At 45.3% G+C, this 12,792-nt stretch overlaps 1 protein-coding gene across 10 annotated transcripts in view; it reads right to left on the bottom strand.

The window, feature by feature from the left end:
• The window catches only part of RGS6 (regulator of G protein signaling 6), a 476,765-nt gene that overhangs the window by 147,505 nt on the left and 316,468 nt on the right, over window positions 1-12,792 (bottom strand). The window lies entirely within an intron of this gene.

Here is a 12,792-nt window from a genome sequence, read left to right as displayed (position 1 = left end):
ATAGTAAATGACACCTTTATAAATAGCCAAAATGTGGGAACGCGGATGCCAACAATAGGTATCAGGAAATGGCAGTCAATACATATAGTAGCAGGATTGTCTGTAGACCACGTGTTGTGGGTGGGAGGTTAGGGGATTACATACAATAGCATAAAGTATGGTCTGTAAGAATAACCCTCAGTTTAACAAGGTAAGGAGGAAGAAACACATAAGATTCTTGATAGGATCCAACATGGATGTGGTGAAATCACTTCTCTTTTGCAAATTGGGTTCACATATAGGTTCAACCATATGAAATTTCCATATTCAACCTAAAAATGGCAATTTCCTACAGTTTAACTAAATGTATTAACATGCTACTGTTAGAAAGTATAGGCAGGACTAAAGAAGCTGGAGGACAAGTCTCAGTGGTTGTGAGTGGTGGTGTGAAGGGGGCCATCTTGAGCCAGGGCTAAGGTAGAGCAAGGACAGGATTCTATTCTCTCCAGGGCTGTGGCCTGGAGCCAGGGGAAATCTTACTGATGAAACCAGATACTATGCACATACACTGAAAACAGAATAGAGAGAGGTGATGGACTACCAAGGATGCAGGTGCCTAAACTGGGAAACCAGTTTGTTGCTAAGAATTTACAACCCTGGGCAGAAATCTTCAGAAAAGGATGCAGAAGAATCTGTAATAAGGACTTTCTGTTTGGAGAGTTAAAGGGGGGGGGGGGGGGGAGTGTGGGGCAACTGGAAAAGGGGAGAGGATAATGTTTAGCTTTCTCACATATTTTGTTTCCCTGAGCCACAAAGTATCTTTGAAACACCAGGATGAGTTTCCTGAGTTATTCCTTAATAGATTTTAAGTGTAAAAGTTTAAAGCTGTAGCTTACCTTGTCTAACATACTAGTAATGCAATTTGAGGGTAAGTGAGTTTCTCAGTCACATGACTAATAACTTATTTCAAATAAATAACTTGCTAGAGACAAAATTAGAATATGGCATAACTTAATAATGTATATGTATATGTATATGTATATACATATATACACACACACACAATAGGTAAAATATATATTAAGAATTTACTATGTGCTAGGTACACTCTAAGTATTGCACACATATTACCCTATTTAATCCCCATGATTATTTCATAAACTAGATTATACTATTATTATTTTTAGATAAAATAACAAAGATTTAATGAGGTGTATCAATCAGGGTAGATAAGGTTAAGTTGTGGTAACAAATAACCCTCAAAATCATGATGGCTTACTAAGACCAAGGTTTTTTCTCCCTCCTGCTACAAGTCTATTACATACAGGTCACCAGGGGGACTGCTCACTGCCATTACTCTGGGGCCCAGGCTGACGAAGCAGCCACCATCTGGAATGTTGCTGGTCATAGTGTTGGAGAGACAAAAGAAAATTCTGGAGAATCTTATACTGGTTATTAAATATTAAAGCCCAGAAGTTACACAGAACTCATTTATCACAATTCGTTGGCCAGAACTAGTTACACGGCACTACCCAACTGCAAAGGAGTCTTCTGGGTGCCAGGAGGAGAGGGAAACTGACCCCTGTGAGTAGCATTCATGACCACCATAGAAATTAAACAACCGGCCCCAGGTCACACAGCTACCCAGTTGTGGATCTGAGTTTGAACCCAGTGGTAGATCCCAGAGCTCAGGCTTCCAAGCCCTGGGTTGCTCTGCCACCTGATAAGATTCCCAGAAAACCAGCCCAGCAGGGAGACCATTCTCCCCTGGATATTTCTGGGTTTTCCTGAAAGGTACTACTAGTGAGAGGGAATCTGAAACTTCTGACATCTTAGGCCAGCGGATGCCAACCGGTGGTCCGCGGACCACTGGTGGTCAGTGAGGTCCGAAAGGTTGGCGACCACTATCTTAGGCAGTGGATGGATATGTCATGCTAGGAAAAACGGTCTTTCTCTGAAGACCTGCATCCTGTTAAATGACAGGAAAAGGACTGACATTCACATTCATGTTCATAGTTTCAACTAGTGCCCCAACCTTCTGTCCTCTACACACAGCCCGACGATTTAGAATAGCTTGAGTACTACTGATAGTCAAGGAGAGTAATTCCTAGAAAAATGGACATTTTCAAAGCAATCTATGCTTTGATCTATTGTGCTATCTGAAACCCAATATGAGTTACATTGCTGCTTTTTAGGAAATGGCCTGAAAATCATGGGGAATTGGAGGGAAGCCAATATTTCAATTCGGTTAGAACCCTGACGTCATTAGATGGTAATGATTTCCATTCTCTGCTGATGTGAGCTGCAGTTAAAGATTAGCTGTGCCGAAGAAGTCTCCATGATTCTCGTATCCTCTGCTCTATGTAGTTGCTTTATCACACCATTGAATCTTTATTATTATTATACTAGAGGCCTGGTACACGGGATTCATGCACTAGTCGGGGGCATGGCCTGCGGGGATTGGCCCGCTGTGGGAGCCCCGCTCATCCCAGTCAGCTGAGCAGCTGTGGACCCGCCCTCTGAGTGGCTGCTCCCTGTTCCGGCATCTTCCGTGGAGCCAGAGCATTCGCCTCTCCAGGGAACCCAGTCAGGGCTGGGCCCAGGGACAAAAGCACTGAGAGGTGGTGGAGTAGGCCTCAGTCCCACGGCAGCCACAAACCCGCCTCCCAGCCTCCAGGGTCAGCTCTGCAAGTCTGTTGGCGGTGCTGTGCAGCCTATGGGCATCCAGAGGAGGTGGCAGGGAGCGAGGAGGTGGAGCCTGGGGCGAGGAGGTAACAATTGCAGCCCGGGTTCCTGCCCATTGGCCCGGGGTTCACAGCGGGAGCAGCCACTCATCCCAGTCAGCTGAGCGGCGCTTCCACTGTGGTAGTGCACTGACCACCAGGGGGCAGCTCCTGCATTGAGCATCTGTCCCCTGGTGGTCAGTGCGTGTCATAGCAACTGGTTGACCAGTCATTCTGGTCGTTCCACTGTTCAGTTGCTGGGCTTTTATTATATAGGATAAGTTTCAGGTGTATAACATTGTAATTCAACACCTGTACAAACTACAAAGTGGTCACCCAATACCTAACTTCTTATGTTGGCCTACAATGTACGGAGAGGTGTAACATTCATCAGAGGTCACAGCTGGATCAAAAGGACAACCCCCTTCACTGACCATAAAGGGGTTACATTCTAGCAATAGTTTACATTAGAGGAATAGAAGAATGTTTCATTAGTCCCCAATTCTTGACTCCGCCATATATTAATATATACCTAAATTCTCATGGAGGGCAGAGAGTCTGCTTCTTGACTGTTTGGCTTGGTCATGCGACTTGCCTGGCTAATGGGATGCTATTGAACATGATGTGAATAGAGACTTTCAAGATACCTGCATGGTTAGGGTCACCCTTTTCTCATGCTCTTCTGCAGCAGATAGTTGTTTTTTTTCCAAGGAAGGTGAGAGAAATGTGGAGCAGAAGGGGGCCATCCCTGACTAAATCAATCAAACCTCAGCTGCCCTGCAGGCTCACGAGGAAGAAATAAATGCTTATTGTTACATGCCACTGAGTTTGGGGTGGTTTTCTATGCAGCAAAATTGTGGCTACAGCTGACTGATACAACATGTTGAAATGGAGGCTCAGAAAGTTTAAGTGATTTGTTCAAGGACACAAAGCTAGTAAATGGCAAAGCCAGGATCCTTACCCAAGTCTTCCTGACTCTAATTAATGCTCAAGCTCTGCCTATCAAATCTAAGATTTATCTTTTTATTCTTAACCAGTGCCTGCCAACATGCTTTTCAGATAGACACTTAATACTGTTTGTATTGAAGGGAAAGTTTAGTTCAGTCCTAAGGGGGTAGAGCAGGAAACAGAGAAATTGATCCAGATAATCAGTTTATCAGCCATCTCAGGATTGATTTTGGCCCAATGACTGATGAGCTCAGCATTCTCTCTCTTTGTCCCAAGGGTTTAGTTGGATTTATCTTATACTGGCAGATCACATCTTCTGGGTTGGGAACAGAGAGATGGGAAGGCATATATACTTATATTTTCTTGATTGTTCAGGTCTATCTAACTTCTGACACCTTTTGTTCCTGAGGAAGAGCAACATCAATTCCCTGGCATTCTTTAATATGAAATTCTGTGTCACTGTGGAGCTTGTTGGATCCAAGTTTCACTGTGCCAATCAGTTAGCAGGTGGCCCTTATCTGACAGACAAGTGATGCAGAGAAACCACTTGGCCAGCTCCGCTGGTTCTGCCTGGATGGGTCACAACAACCAGGACGCCCTTCTCCAAGGAGATCCAAGCTCCACACTAACTAACGTGCAGGTAAAACATTTTCTAAACAGCAGGAGAAAATGGAAATCATTATACCACAGGGTGGGCTTTCTCTGAAAAGAGAAATATTATGAGACGGTAGAAATAGGTCATTGAAATAGCCATGGAGTATAAGAGAGAATGAGGAGAAGCAATCCTCTCTTTTCAAACTAAAGCCACAGAAGGACAGCGGGACAGTAAGTCTGAGGCCCGAGAGAAATGCTGGTCTTAGCTTCACTGACGTGCTGTGTTGACCTTGGACACGTTACCTAACCGCTCAGGATCTCACTTCCCTCATCTCTACAGCAACAGCTCTGGTTGTTAAAAAACATTCCTTGTTCTAAAACACAAGAGACTTGACTGACTTGACAAATGCTAATTTGTGCCTGTGAGTAAAGGGTAGGACAGGTAATCAGACCTTGGGGTTCCCATTGCCCTTGTTGCCCATCTTCCAGGTGGATCCATGAAGAATGCTCCCCTGGGCTAAGAGGTACAAGGTGTGGGGAGGGTGCTGGGCAGGATGAGGGAGTTTTGATGTTTTGAGAAATCATTTTGGACAAATGGCATCAGAAGCCAGATCGAGATATGAGCCCAAGTAGCCCTGACACTGCTCTTTCTTGACCAGTCCCATGCCTGCTCATCTCTGCTAACAGACATGACAAAGGGCCAATATCAGTTTTGTTTCTAAAAATTAATTATCCAGTGAACTAGTTTATTTAGCTCCTACAATATTTCCTTCATGGAAGATTTAAAAATGTTAAGAATAAACAAGCTATGTTGTCATTACTTTAAAAAGAATCCACCACAACTTTAGCAAAGAAGGCAGAGTATGCCTCAGGCACAAAGGTCTTTTTTATTGAAGCGTTTCAACTTGACTTTGCAAACACTTGCCTATTGCTAGCACTAATGAATGTCAGTTCAGCTCCTGCATTTCATTAAAGATCCCTTCTGTTTTGGTATCTGAGAATGAGCGAAAATAAATTTTTGGACACATCTTATCAGCCCAGAGGCAGAAATCAGAACTGGCAAATGATAATCATATTTCTTAATCCAAAATGTGCATGCTTCATTGAGCATGCTCTGTCCCATATGTGTTCCATAGATTGGGCCTTTCCTCATTTTTATTTTTAAAAACACAGCACACTGCTATCATCAACTTTTAAATATAATGAGCTGCTCCCTTACTGGTTTAGTGGACATGTACTGAACACCTATAAAAGTAGGTAAAAGACAGAATCTGTCCCCCTTCATCATGGACTAAAATTTTTCAGAAAGGCTCAGGGATGTAGGCTCACAGTTAAGGATGTTGGAGACAGAAGAGCCAAGTATGGGTTCTGAAGAAGCTAGGAGGTGAAATACTAAGGAGTATCACTTTCTGAGGTCCTTGGAAGGGGAACCATCGAAGACTCCCTCCATTTTTCATCATCCCACTCAAAAGTCCGTGATTTCAATGACAGGAGGGAAATTTTCAGATTCCTTGTACTAGCTATGATAATGGTTGAAATGCCAGTTAATTTGTTTTCAGTTAAACTTACTTTTGAATCACTGTATATGTCTAGTATGCTTTTGATAGAAAGTAAAAAAAATGCAACCTCCAAACATGTGGTCTATTTTTCCCATGTAACAAGCAAACTGTATGTGAGTGGCCACTGGCATTACTGTAGTTACTTAACTCGATATGAACTACCATCATGGCCTTTCCCTCATGGTTGCCAGATAGCTGCCCCAGTTCCAGGCATCACTTTTATGTTAAAAAAGAAAAAAGGTGGAAAGTGGAGAGTGTTGGTATAGCTGTACTTGTTCCTGGTATCTGGAAAAGCATATTCCTTCCCAGAATATCCCAACAGATCTCTGGTCTAGTCTCATTGGCCAGAACAGGGTCACATGACTACATGTAGCTGCAAAGGAAGCTGGGGAAGAGGGTATTTAGCTTTTCCAGCATCTACACCACATGGAAACATGGGAAGGGGAGAATGGAAATGGAGTTAGCTTAACCAAATAACACTGTCTACCACAAAGACCCTGTACTGAAGAACATTCATAAAGGATGGTTGAGCAGGTCTTGATTCCTCTTGGATCTGTTCTCCGTACTGCAGCCTGTGTGATACTCTACGAAAAATATGACCATTTAATTCCTCTGCTTAAAATCTATCTATAGGTTTCTTAGTGATTATTCTATTATAAAATCTTATAGAACCCTCTATCTTTCCTCTATATCACTTTAATTTGGACTTGTATTTTTCATTAGACTGTTTTTCTTGCCATTTAATCTTAATAGTTGGTGCTCAGTAAATATTTATTGAATGAATGCATGAATGAATGAATTAAAGAATGCTATATTCTTAAAGAATTTTATCTGGGATTCCAGCATTGAATGGGATGCTTAATATATTAGGATCTTAGGGGTGTTGATACCTGTCCTTTTGTATTTACATTTTAAAGATCATTCTGCTTTGGAAATGGGTGAAATAAACAGAAGCCTCAACATTCCATAAATGTTAGCAACAATGTTCAAGGAATTGCTCCACAGGCACCCAAGTACCAGTTGAGCTAGAAGCCAGTTCCCCAAAGTATCATGCATGACATTCATTACCCAGGGCCGTGCCAGGGTAGAAGGATGAAGCAGCATCATTTGTTTTGTCTCCTGGAGGCTTATTTTTATGGTTTTAATATTACCATATGTTGTGCTTCATAAATTACTTTTATGGAAAACATTCTCCCCCATGTAATTGAAGAGAAAAGCAGGCAAGAATGATGTTCTAGGTCAGTGAACAAATGGCTTCTTGATGATGCTGTAGGGGGAATTACTTTCCCCTGAGCTTGGCTGGAGTAGCCAAGCCTTAGCAGGCACTGTTTCTCTTGTATAAGAATCTGTTGTTTGCTTGGAAACAAGAGCGGAGCAGATCCTTTGAGCAAACCACAGAATCAGGAATCTCTGACTGCAGAAGACCAGCTACAATGCAAACGAGGAAAATAAACACTGACTAATGAAACACTCTAGCAATGTCAGAGCACCTAAAATCTCTTTATTACAATCTCCTCAAATTACCCCAACTTGAGTATGCCATCTGCTGTTTATTGGGAGCCATCCCTCTTTACAGATAAGCACACTGATGCTTAGGGAAGGTAAACTGTCCAAGGCCAAATGAGACTGATGAATAATGAGATTATTTGGATCAAACCCAGGCAGTCTTGCTCCAGAGCTGGCTCCCGGGATCACCACACCAGCTGCCAGGGCAGCTCCTGGGAGGCCTTGGTTCATGCAAGTAAGGCTTCAGCTGAGTGGAAGAAGATGTGGGAGATGGGGCCACATCCTATATAGCAAAATGTAATCCACAGTGTGGAAGGCAGAAGAATGGTCCCCCCAAAAGATGCTCACATCCTAATCACGGTGACTATGTTATCTTACATGGCGAAGGGACTTTGTAGATGTGATTAAGGTTAAGGACCTTGAGATGGGGTGATTATCCTGGGTTATCCAGATGGGCTGTCTAATCACATGAGTCCTTGAAAGATGAGGACTTTTCCCAGCTGTAGTCCGAGAGAGATGTGACCATAGAGGAAGCATCAGAGAAGTGGGACTTTGCTGGCTTTGAGGAAGGAGGGAGGGTGCACAAGCTAAGGAATGTGGGTGGCTTCTAGAAGCCAGTAAAGGCAAGGAAAAAGATGGTCCCCTAGAGCAGTGGTCGGCAAACTCATTAGTCAACAGAGCCAAATATCAACAGTACAACGATTGAAATTTCTTTTGAGAGCCAATTTTTTTAAACTTAAACTTCTTCTAACGCCACTTCTTCAAAATAGACTCACCCAGGCCGTGGTATTTTGTGGAAGAGCCACACTCAAGGGGCCAAAGAGCCGCATGTGGCTCACAAGCCGCGGTTTGCCGACCACTGCCCTAGAGCCTTCAGAAAGGTGTGCAGTTCTGCCAACCCCTTGATTTTAACCCAGAGGGCCTATTTCAGACTTCTGTCCTACAGAATTGTAAGATACATGCTGTCTGTAGGCATTAAACTTGTGGTAATCTGTTACAGCAGCAATAGAAAACTAATACATACAGTGACCTATTCATGAGTAAATATTTGGAAAATCAGTATTCTGCATTGTTTCCAAAACAGATTAGTATTTTCTCCTCCTGGGGAAAAACTGAGTGAATTTCCTCTAACCCCACTACTCTCTGTTCCCTTTGAAGAGCTTGACAGCCAAACTACTGGTCAACCGGACACTGTGGCAGTCTGCTTGGGGGAAGAAGTCAGGGATAAGGACAGGAGAGAAATCTGTCTATAACCTGAAGTAATTGCTTCCGTGGCATTTGATAGGCTTCAGGTTTTGGTCTACCTGGGACCAATCAGATGGGTGGCTCAGAGGTTATTTCCAGGAGCTTCTTAAATGGGTCACAGTAGCTCATTAATTAACTCTATCACCACATTCTGCCTATGGAAAAATGAATATCCTTTCTTCTCCCCATATCAAATTTTTCCTTGCTACATGCTTCATCCTAGCCCACCACGGAGAATTGTAGAAGGAATACCACGTGGCCGCATAGCTCAAGTAAGCAGGCAGAGCACCGTAAAATGCTCTGGATTTGAACACTTTCATATTAAGTTTCTACAGAAATATTCTAGGTTTAACATGTATATCACTTCCCCCCTTACTGCTGGAGAGAGGTCAGTATCTGTGCTTCCAAAGAAAAACTGGCCCTGGAATATTACAATTTTTTACTCCTGGAGAGGAACAAGGAACTTATGTTGTCCTGCCTCTGACCCCAAGGACATCCTGGACTCTGGAATCACTTGTCCTTTCTGACTCACTTCCTTTCTGACTTTCCCTCAACACCTTGCCCTACTCCAAGCTTAATAACTGAACTGGCAACTGGAGTGGATTTTAGAGCTTAGAAAACTTTATGTAAATCATCTCCTCCTCAAAAACCTGCTGTGGCTCCCTACTACTGCAAAAGAAATGCCAAGTTTCTGACTATGGAATTTAAAGTCCTCTATCATTTGGCATCAAACTACTTTCCAGCCTAACTTCATGTTTAAGTGGAGAAGTTGCTGTCTACCCCACACAGCCACCAGGAGGAAGAAGAGAGGAAAAGGTTATATGTAGAGCACCTGTGTCTATATGAAAAGGGCCTTCTCCTTCCTCTACTTGTGGGTTAAGGAGTTGCATGGAACCAGGAGGTGGGGAGGAGAGATGCAAATGTGAGAAACTACGTGATTTCAGACAGTGCATGGATCCCGGACTTCTAGACTCCAGAACTTTGAGGCAATAAATGTATGTTGTTTAGGCTACCCGGTCTGTAATGTTTTGTTTCAGCAGCCCTAGCAAACTAATACACCCCTCATGACTTTACAGATTACAGAAATTGTTTTTTTTAAGGATTTCTGTTAAACACATAATGAAAATGATTTCCTCTCATGCTCCCTTCCTCTCCTCTCTCTCTTCCCCTCCACGCCACCCCCCGCCCCAAATGGTGACTAATTATTTCCAGATTAGACAGTGTTCCACATGCCAAATGGACTAATTTGATGTCTTGTGTATTGTCTGATTTTGAGGAAGACACACACATACTACTTCAAAGCTCTAGCTTTCTAACAGCTGAGACTATGTCTGACATGAGGGCAGCTGGGAATGAATTCCAGATTTACCAACTGCACTCAAAACCAGAAGGGGGAGGAAGACACTGGTTTCCAGGATCAGGAGTGAGGAATATCATGATTAGAGTTGGCCTTCTGTTGACTCTAAACTACCCGTAATAAGGAATAAATGTTAACTCTTACACTCAGCGTACATAGGTAGATCACCACACAGACAGTTTGAGAGAGGAGTGATTTAGCAGCACAAATTAAGATATTTTGTATTTGAGTCAACTGAAAACTTACAATATAATGCAGCAGCAGCAACAGCAAAAAAGTTAATTTGTTCTTAGGATGAATGAACAGAAACAATGCATGGAAGAGGGAGGCGATAGGGCCCTCATCTGCTCTGATGAGGCCACAGTTAGGAACAGACCACGTTCCCTCGGGCACCAGACCAAGAAGAACATCCGCAAACGGTAGTGAGCGTAAGAGCACGTGACCTAGATCTCGTGAAAGCATGAAAGAGCAGGGGTAGAAGTTGGCATATCTATCAACTGAAGTCAAAGCACAGTCCAAGAAAAGAGCGTGCTTGCTCTGCAAATGCAGCTTCCGAGCGAGCACTGTGGGCCCTGGCCCTTTCCATACAGGGATTCTGGGCCCGCCACTGTGCAGCTCCAGAAGCACTGCCCGAGCCAAGGCCCGGCCCCCAGGAGTCACTTAGTACCTTAAAATGCAACTGAGTCAGCTTGGAAGGGAAACCTGTTAACCTATTAGCCTCATCCTCCCCAGGATGAATTAGGTCATCAGATGAGCCAGCTCTCACCAGGGAACCCAGGGAACAGGACCACCCAGAGACTGGGGACATGGGAGGTGGGGGGTGAGTAGAGGGGTGGAGTCTGAGGCTTGAATTCTAAGGCAGGCAGGCCCAGGTGAGGGGCTGCAGGTGAAAGGGTGTGCATGGCGGTGGGATAAACTAGCCCCTTTAGAGCCAGGCTCATCCTGAACCCCACTTTCTTTGGGGGCAATTGGACCTGGATGCTAGGGGTTCAGCATGAGCCTCCAGGGGGGGGGGGGTTGGGGAGATTTTTAGTTCTCAGATTGCCAGGCCCTGAGGGGAGAATGGGTGTACAGGAGGGTGGAAGAATGCTGAATGGGGGTGCCATAAAGGTTTCACCTCAAAAAGCCCTCAGAGTGGCTTTCTGCATGTGATTTTTACCCTAAGCCACTCTGAGATCTGAGTTACCTCTCCACATTTTTGCAGGAAATATGTAAGACAGACATTCCTCGTTTCCCCAAAACCCTAGCACCTCAGTGGGTGCTATTGGGTTTCTGGGTGTTTTCAGGCCAATCCAGACCATCACTCCTCCTCCCTCCTGCCTTCAAGGTCAAGTGATGGTTCCATGGGGGAGGGTGGAGAACTAAGACAGGAGAAGTGCTCCCCAACCACCTCCCCGGTGGCCTTAAGCTCTGAGCCACCTCTCTTGCCTCTTCCCCAGGTTAGTGCAGGGTTCAAGTGATATAGATGGCAGCTCCTTCCAGAGCTGATAGGGCTGTACCTGGTCCAGCACCCAGGCCGATGCCCTGGGGAAGGGTGGGGTTCTGCATGAGCCTCAGGGGATGGGGTTCTGTTGTGGCTGGGGATTTCCAGCACCGAGCCTTATGCAGAAGGACAACACCATTGAAAACATGGGTAAGCTCTCTCAAAAATGTCTTTTGTCCCTGAGGGCCTCCTTTTGGACACCAATTACATGCTAGCTTTGACATTGTCCATGGGCATGGAGAGCCTGGGGAGCTGGGCAGGGGAGGGATTAGGGGAGGAGATTGCGGAGATGGAGAGAAAAGTGCACAACCAACCGGCATTTGTTTGCGATAATGCATGTGCAGTGGAGAGAGAACGCCCATTTGATAATAACTTCTGACAGTTAAAAGCCTTTGCCAACATGTAGGTCATTTTGGGATGCAGAGATTTGATGGGAATAGAAATCTGGTGTGTGTGCGTGTGTGTGTGTGCGCCTGTGTGTACTTGTTACCTTGCGGTGCTGGAAATAAAACTCAGCCAGTAGGCGGTTAGATTTCAGTTGCTCCTCAGCAAGGAGGAACGAGAGCCCTTTTGGGGGGATGTGATGGCAGAGGTGCTTTGCCTCCCTGAGGCCACCGGGCACACTGGGAAGGGCCCCTTCCTGCTATTTCTAGCACAAGGCTGGGGTGCTCCACTGGGGTCCAGACTAAAGCCCTTTGGGGTTTGAGCCCCAACGCCAGCGGAAGAAGAGACAGTGCAGAAGTCTAGCAACGCAGTGAGCGGCTGGGAGAAACCTGACTTTGACCGTGGAAACTGTCGGCGAGGAAAACACGGCGGTGGGGACGGTGTCAGAGGACAGAAAAGCGCAGAGCTGCCCATGGCTGAGCCCTGGCAGACGCAGGCGTGACCGTGATCCCCACCAGACTGGGAGGCAATAGCGTCCTCCCAATGACACACCGGCTAGGTTCCGACCCTCCCTCGTCTCCCCATGCCGGCTGTCCTACCTTGTGGCTCAGGCAGGAGCTGGGTGCATTCCCAACTGTCTGTTCAGAGTTGAAGCAGCTCAGGAAGAAAGCATCAACGTGGACCTCTCCTTGATTCAAGTTCATGATATTAAGAGCTTTCCCCCCTAAATTATAACTTGCTACGAACAGTAGTCAGATTACTGTGCTTCTTCCAAGCACAACCATTCCCAAGTTGCGGGGGCGGGGGGAGGGCGATGAGGTGGGGTGGGACTGGGGTCTGAGATCCACAATGGGGTGCAGCTCCCATGGACCAGGAGGCAGAGTGTCCACCCCCCTCCCCCCCACCATGGGGAGAGTCTGGTGTGAAGGTCCCTGCGGTGCCTCCATCAGCTGCTCTTCACACCACGGGGAGGGCGTGGGCTTAAACTATCAAGTGCCACCCGGCTAGCTGTGT

The sequence above is a fragment of the Cnephaeus nilssonii genome (genome assembly GCF_951640355.1).
Source record: "Cnephaeus nilssonii genome assembly, chromosome: 4".
Taxonomy (NCBI): Eukaryota; Metazoa; Chordata; class Mammalia; order Chiroptera; family Vespertilionidae; genus Cnephaeus; species Cnephaeus nilssonii.
Note: the sequence above shows the minus strand (reverse complement) of the source record. Positions and strands in the feature narration are given on the sequence as shown.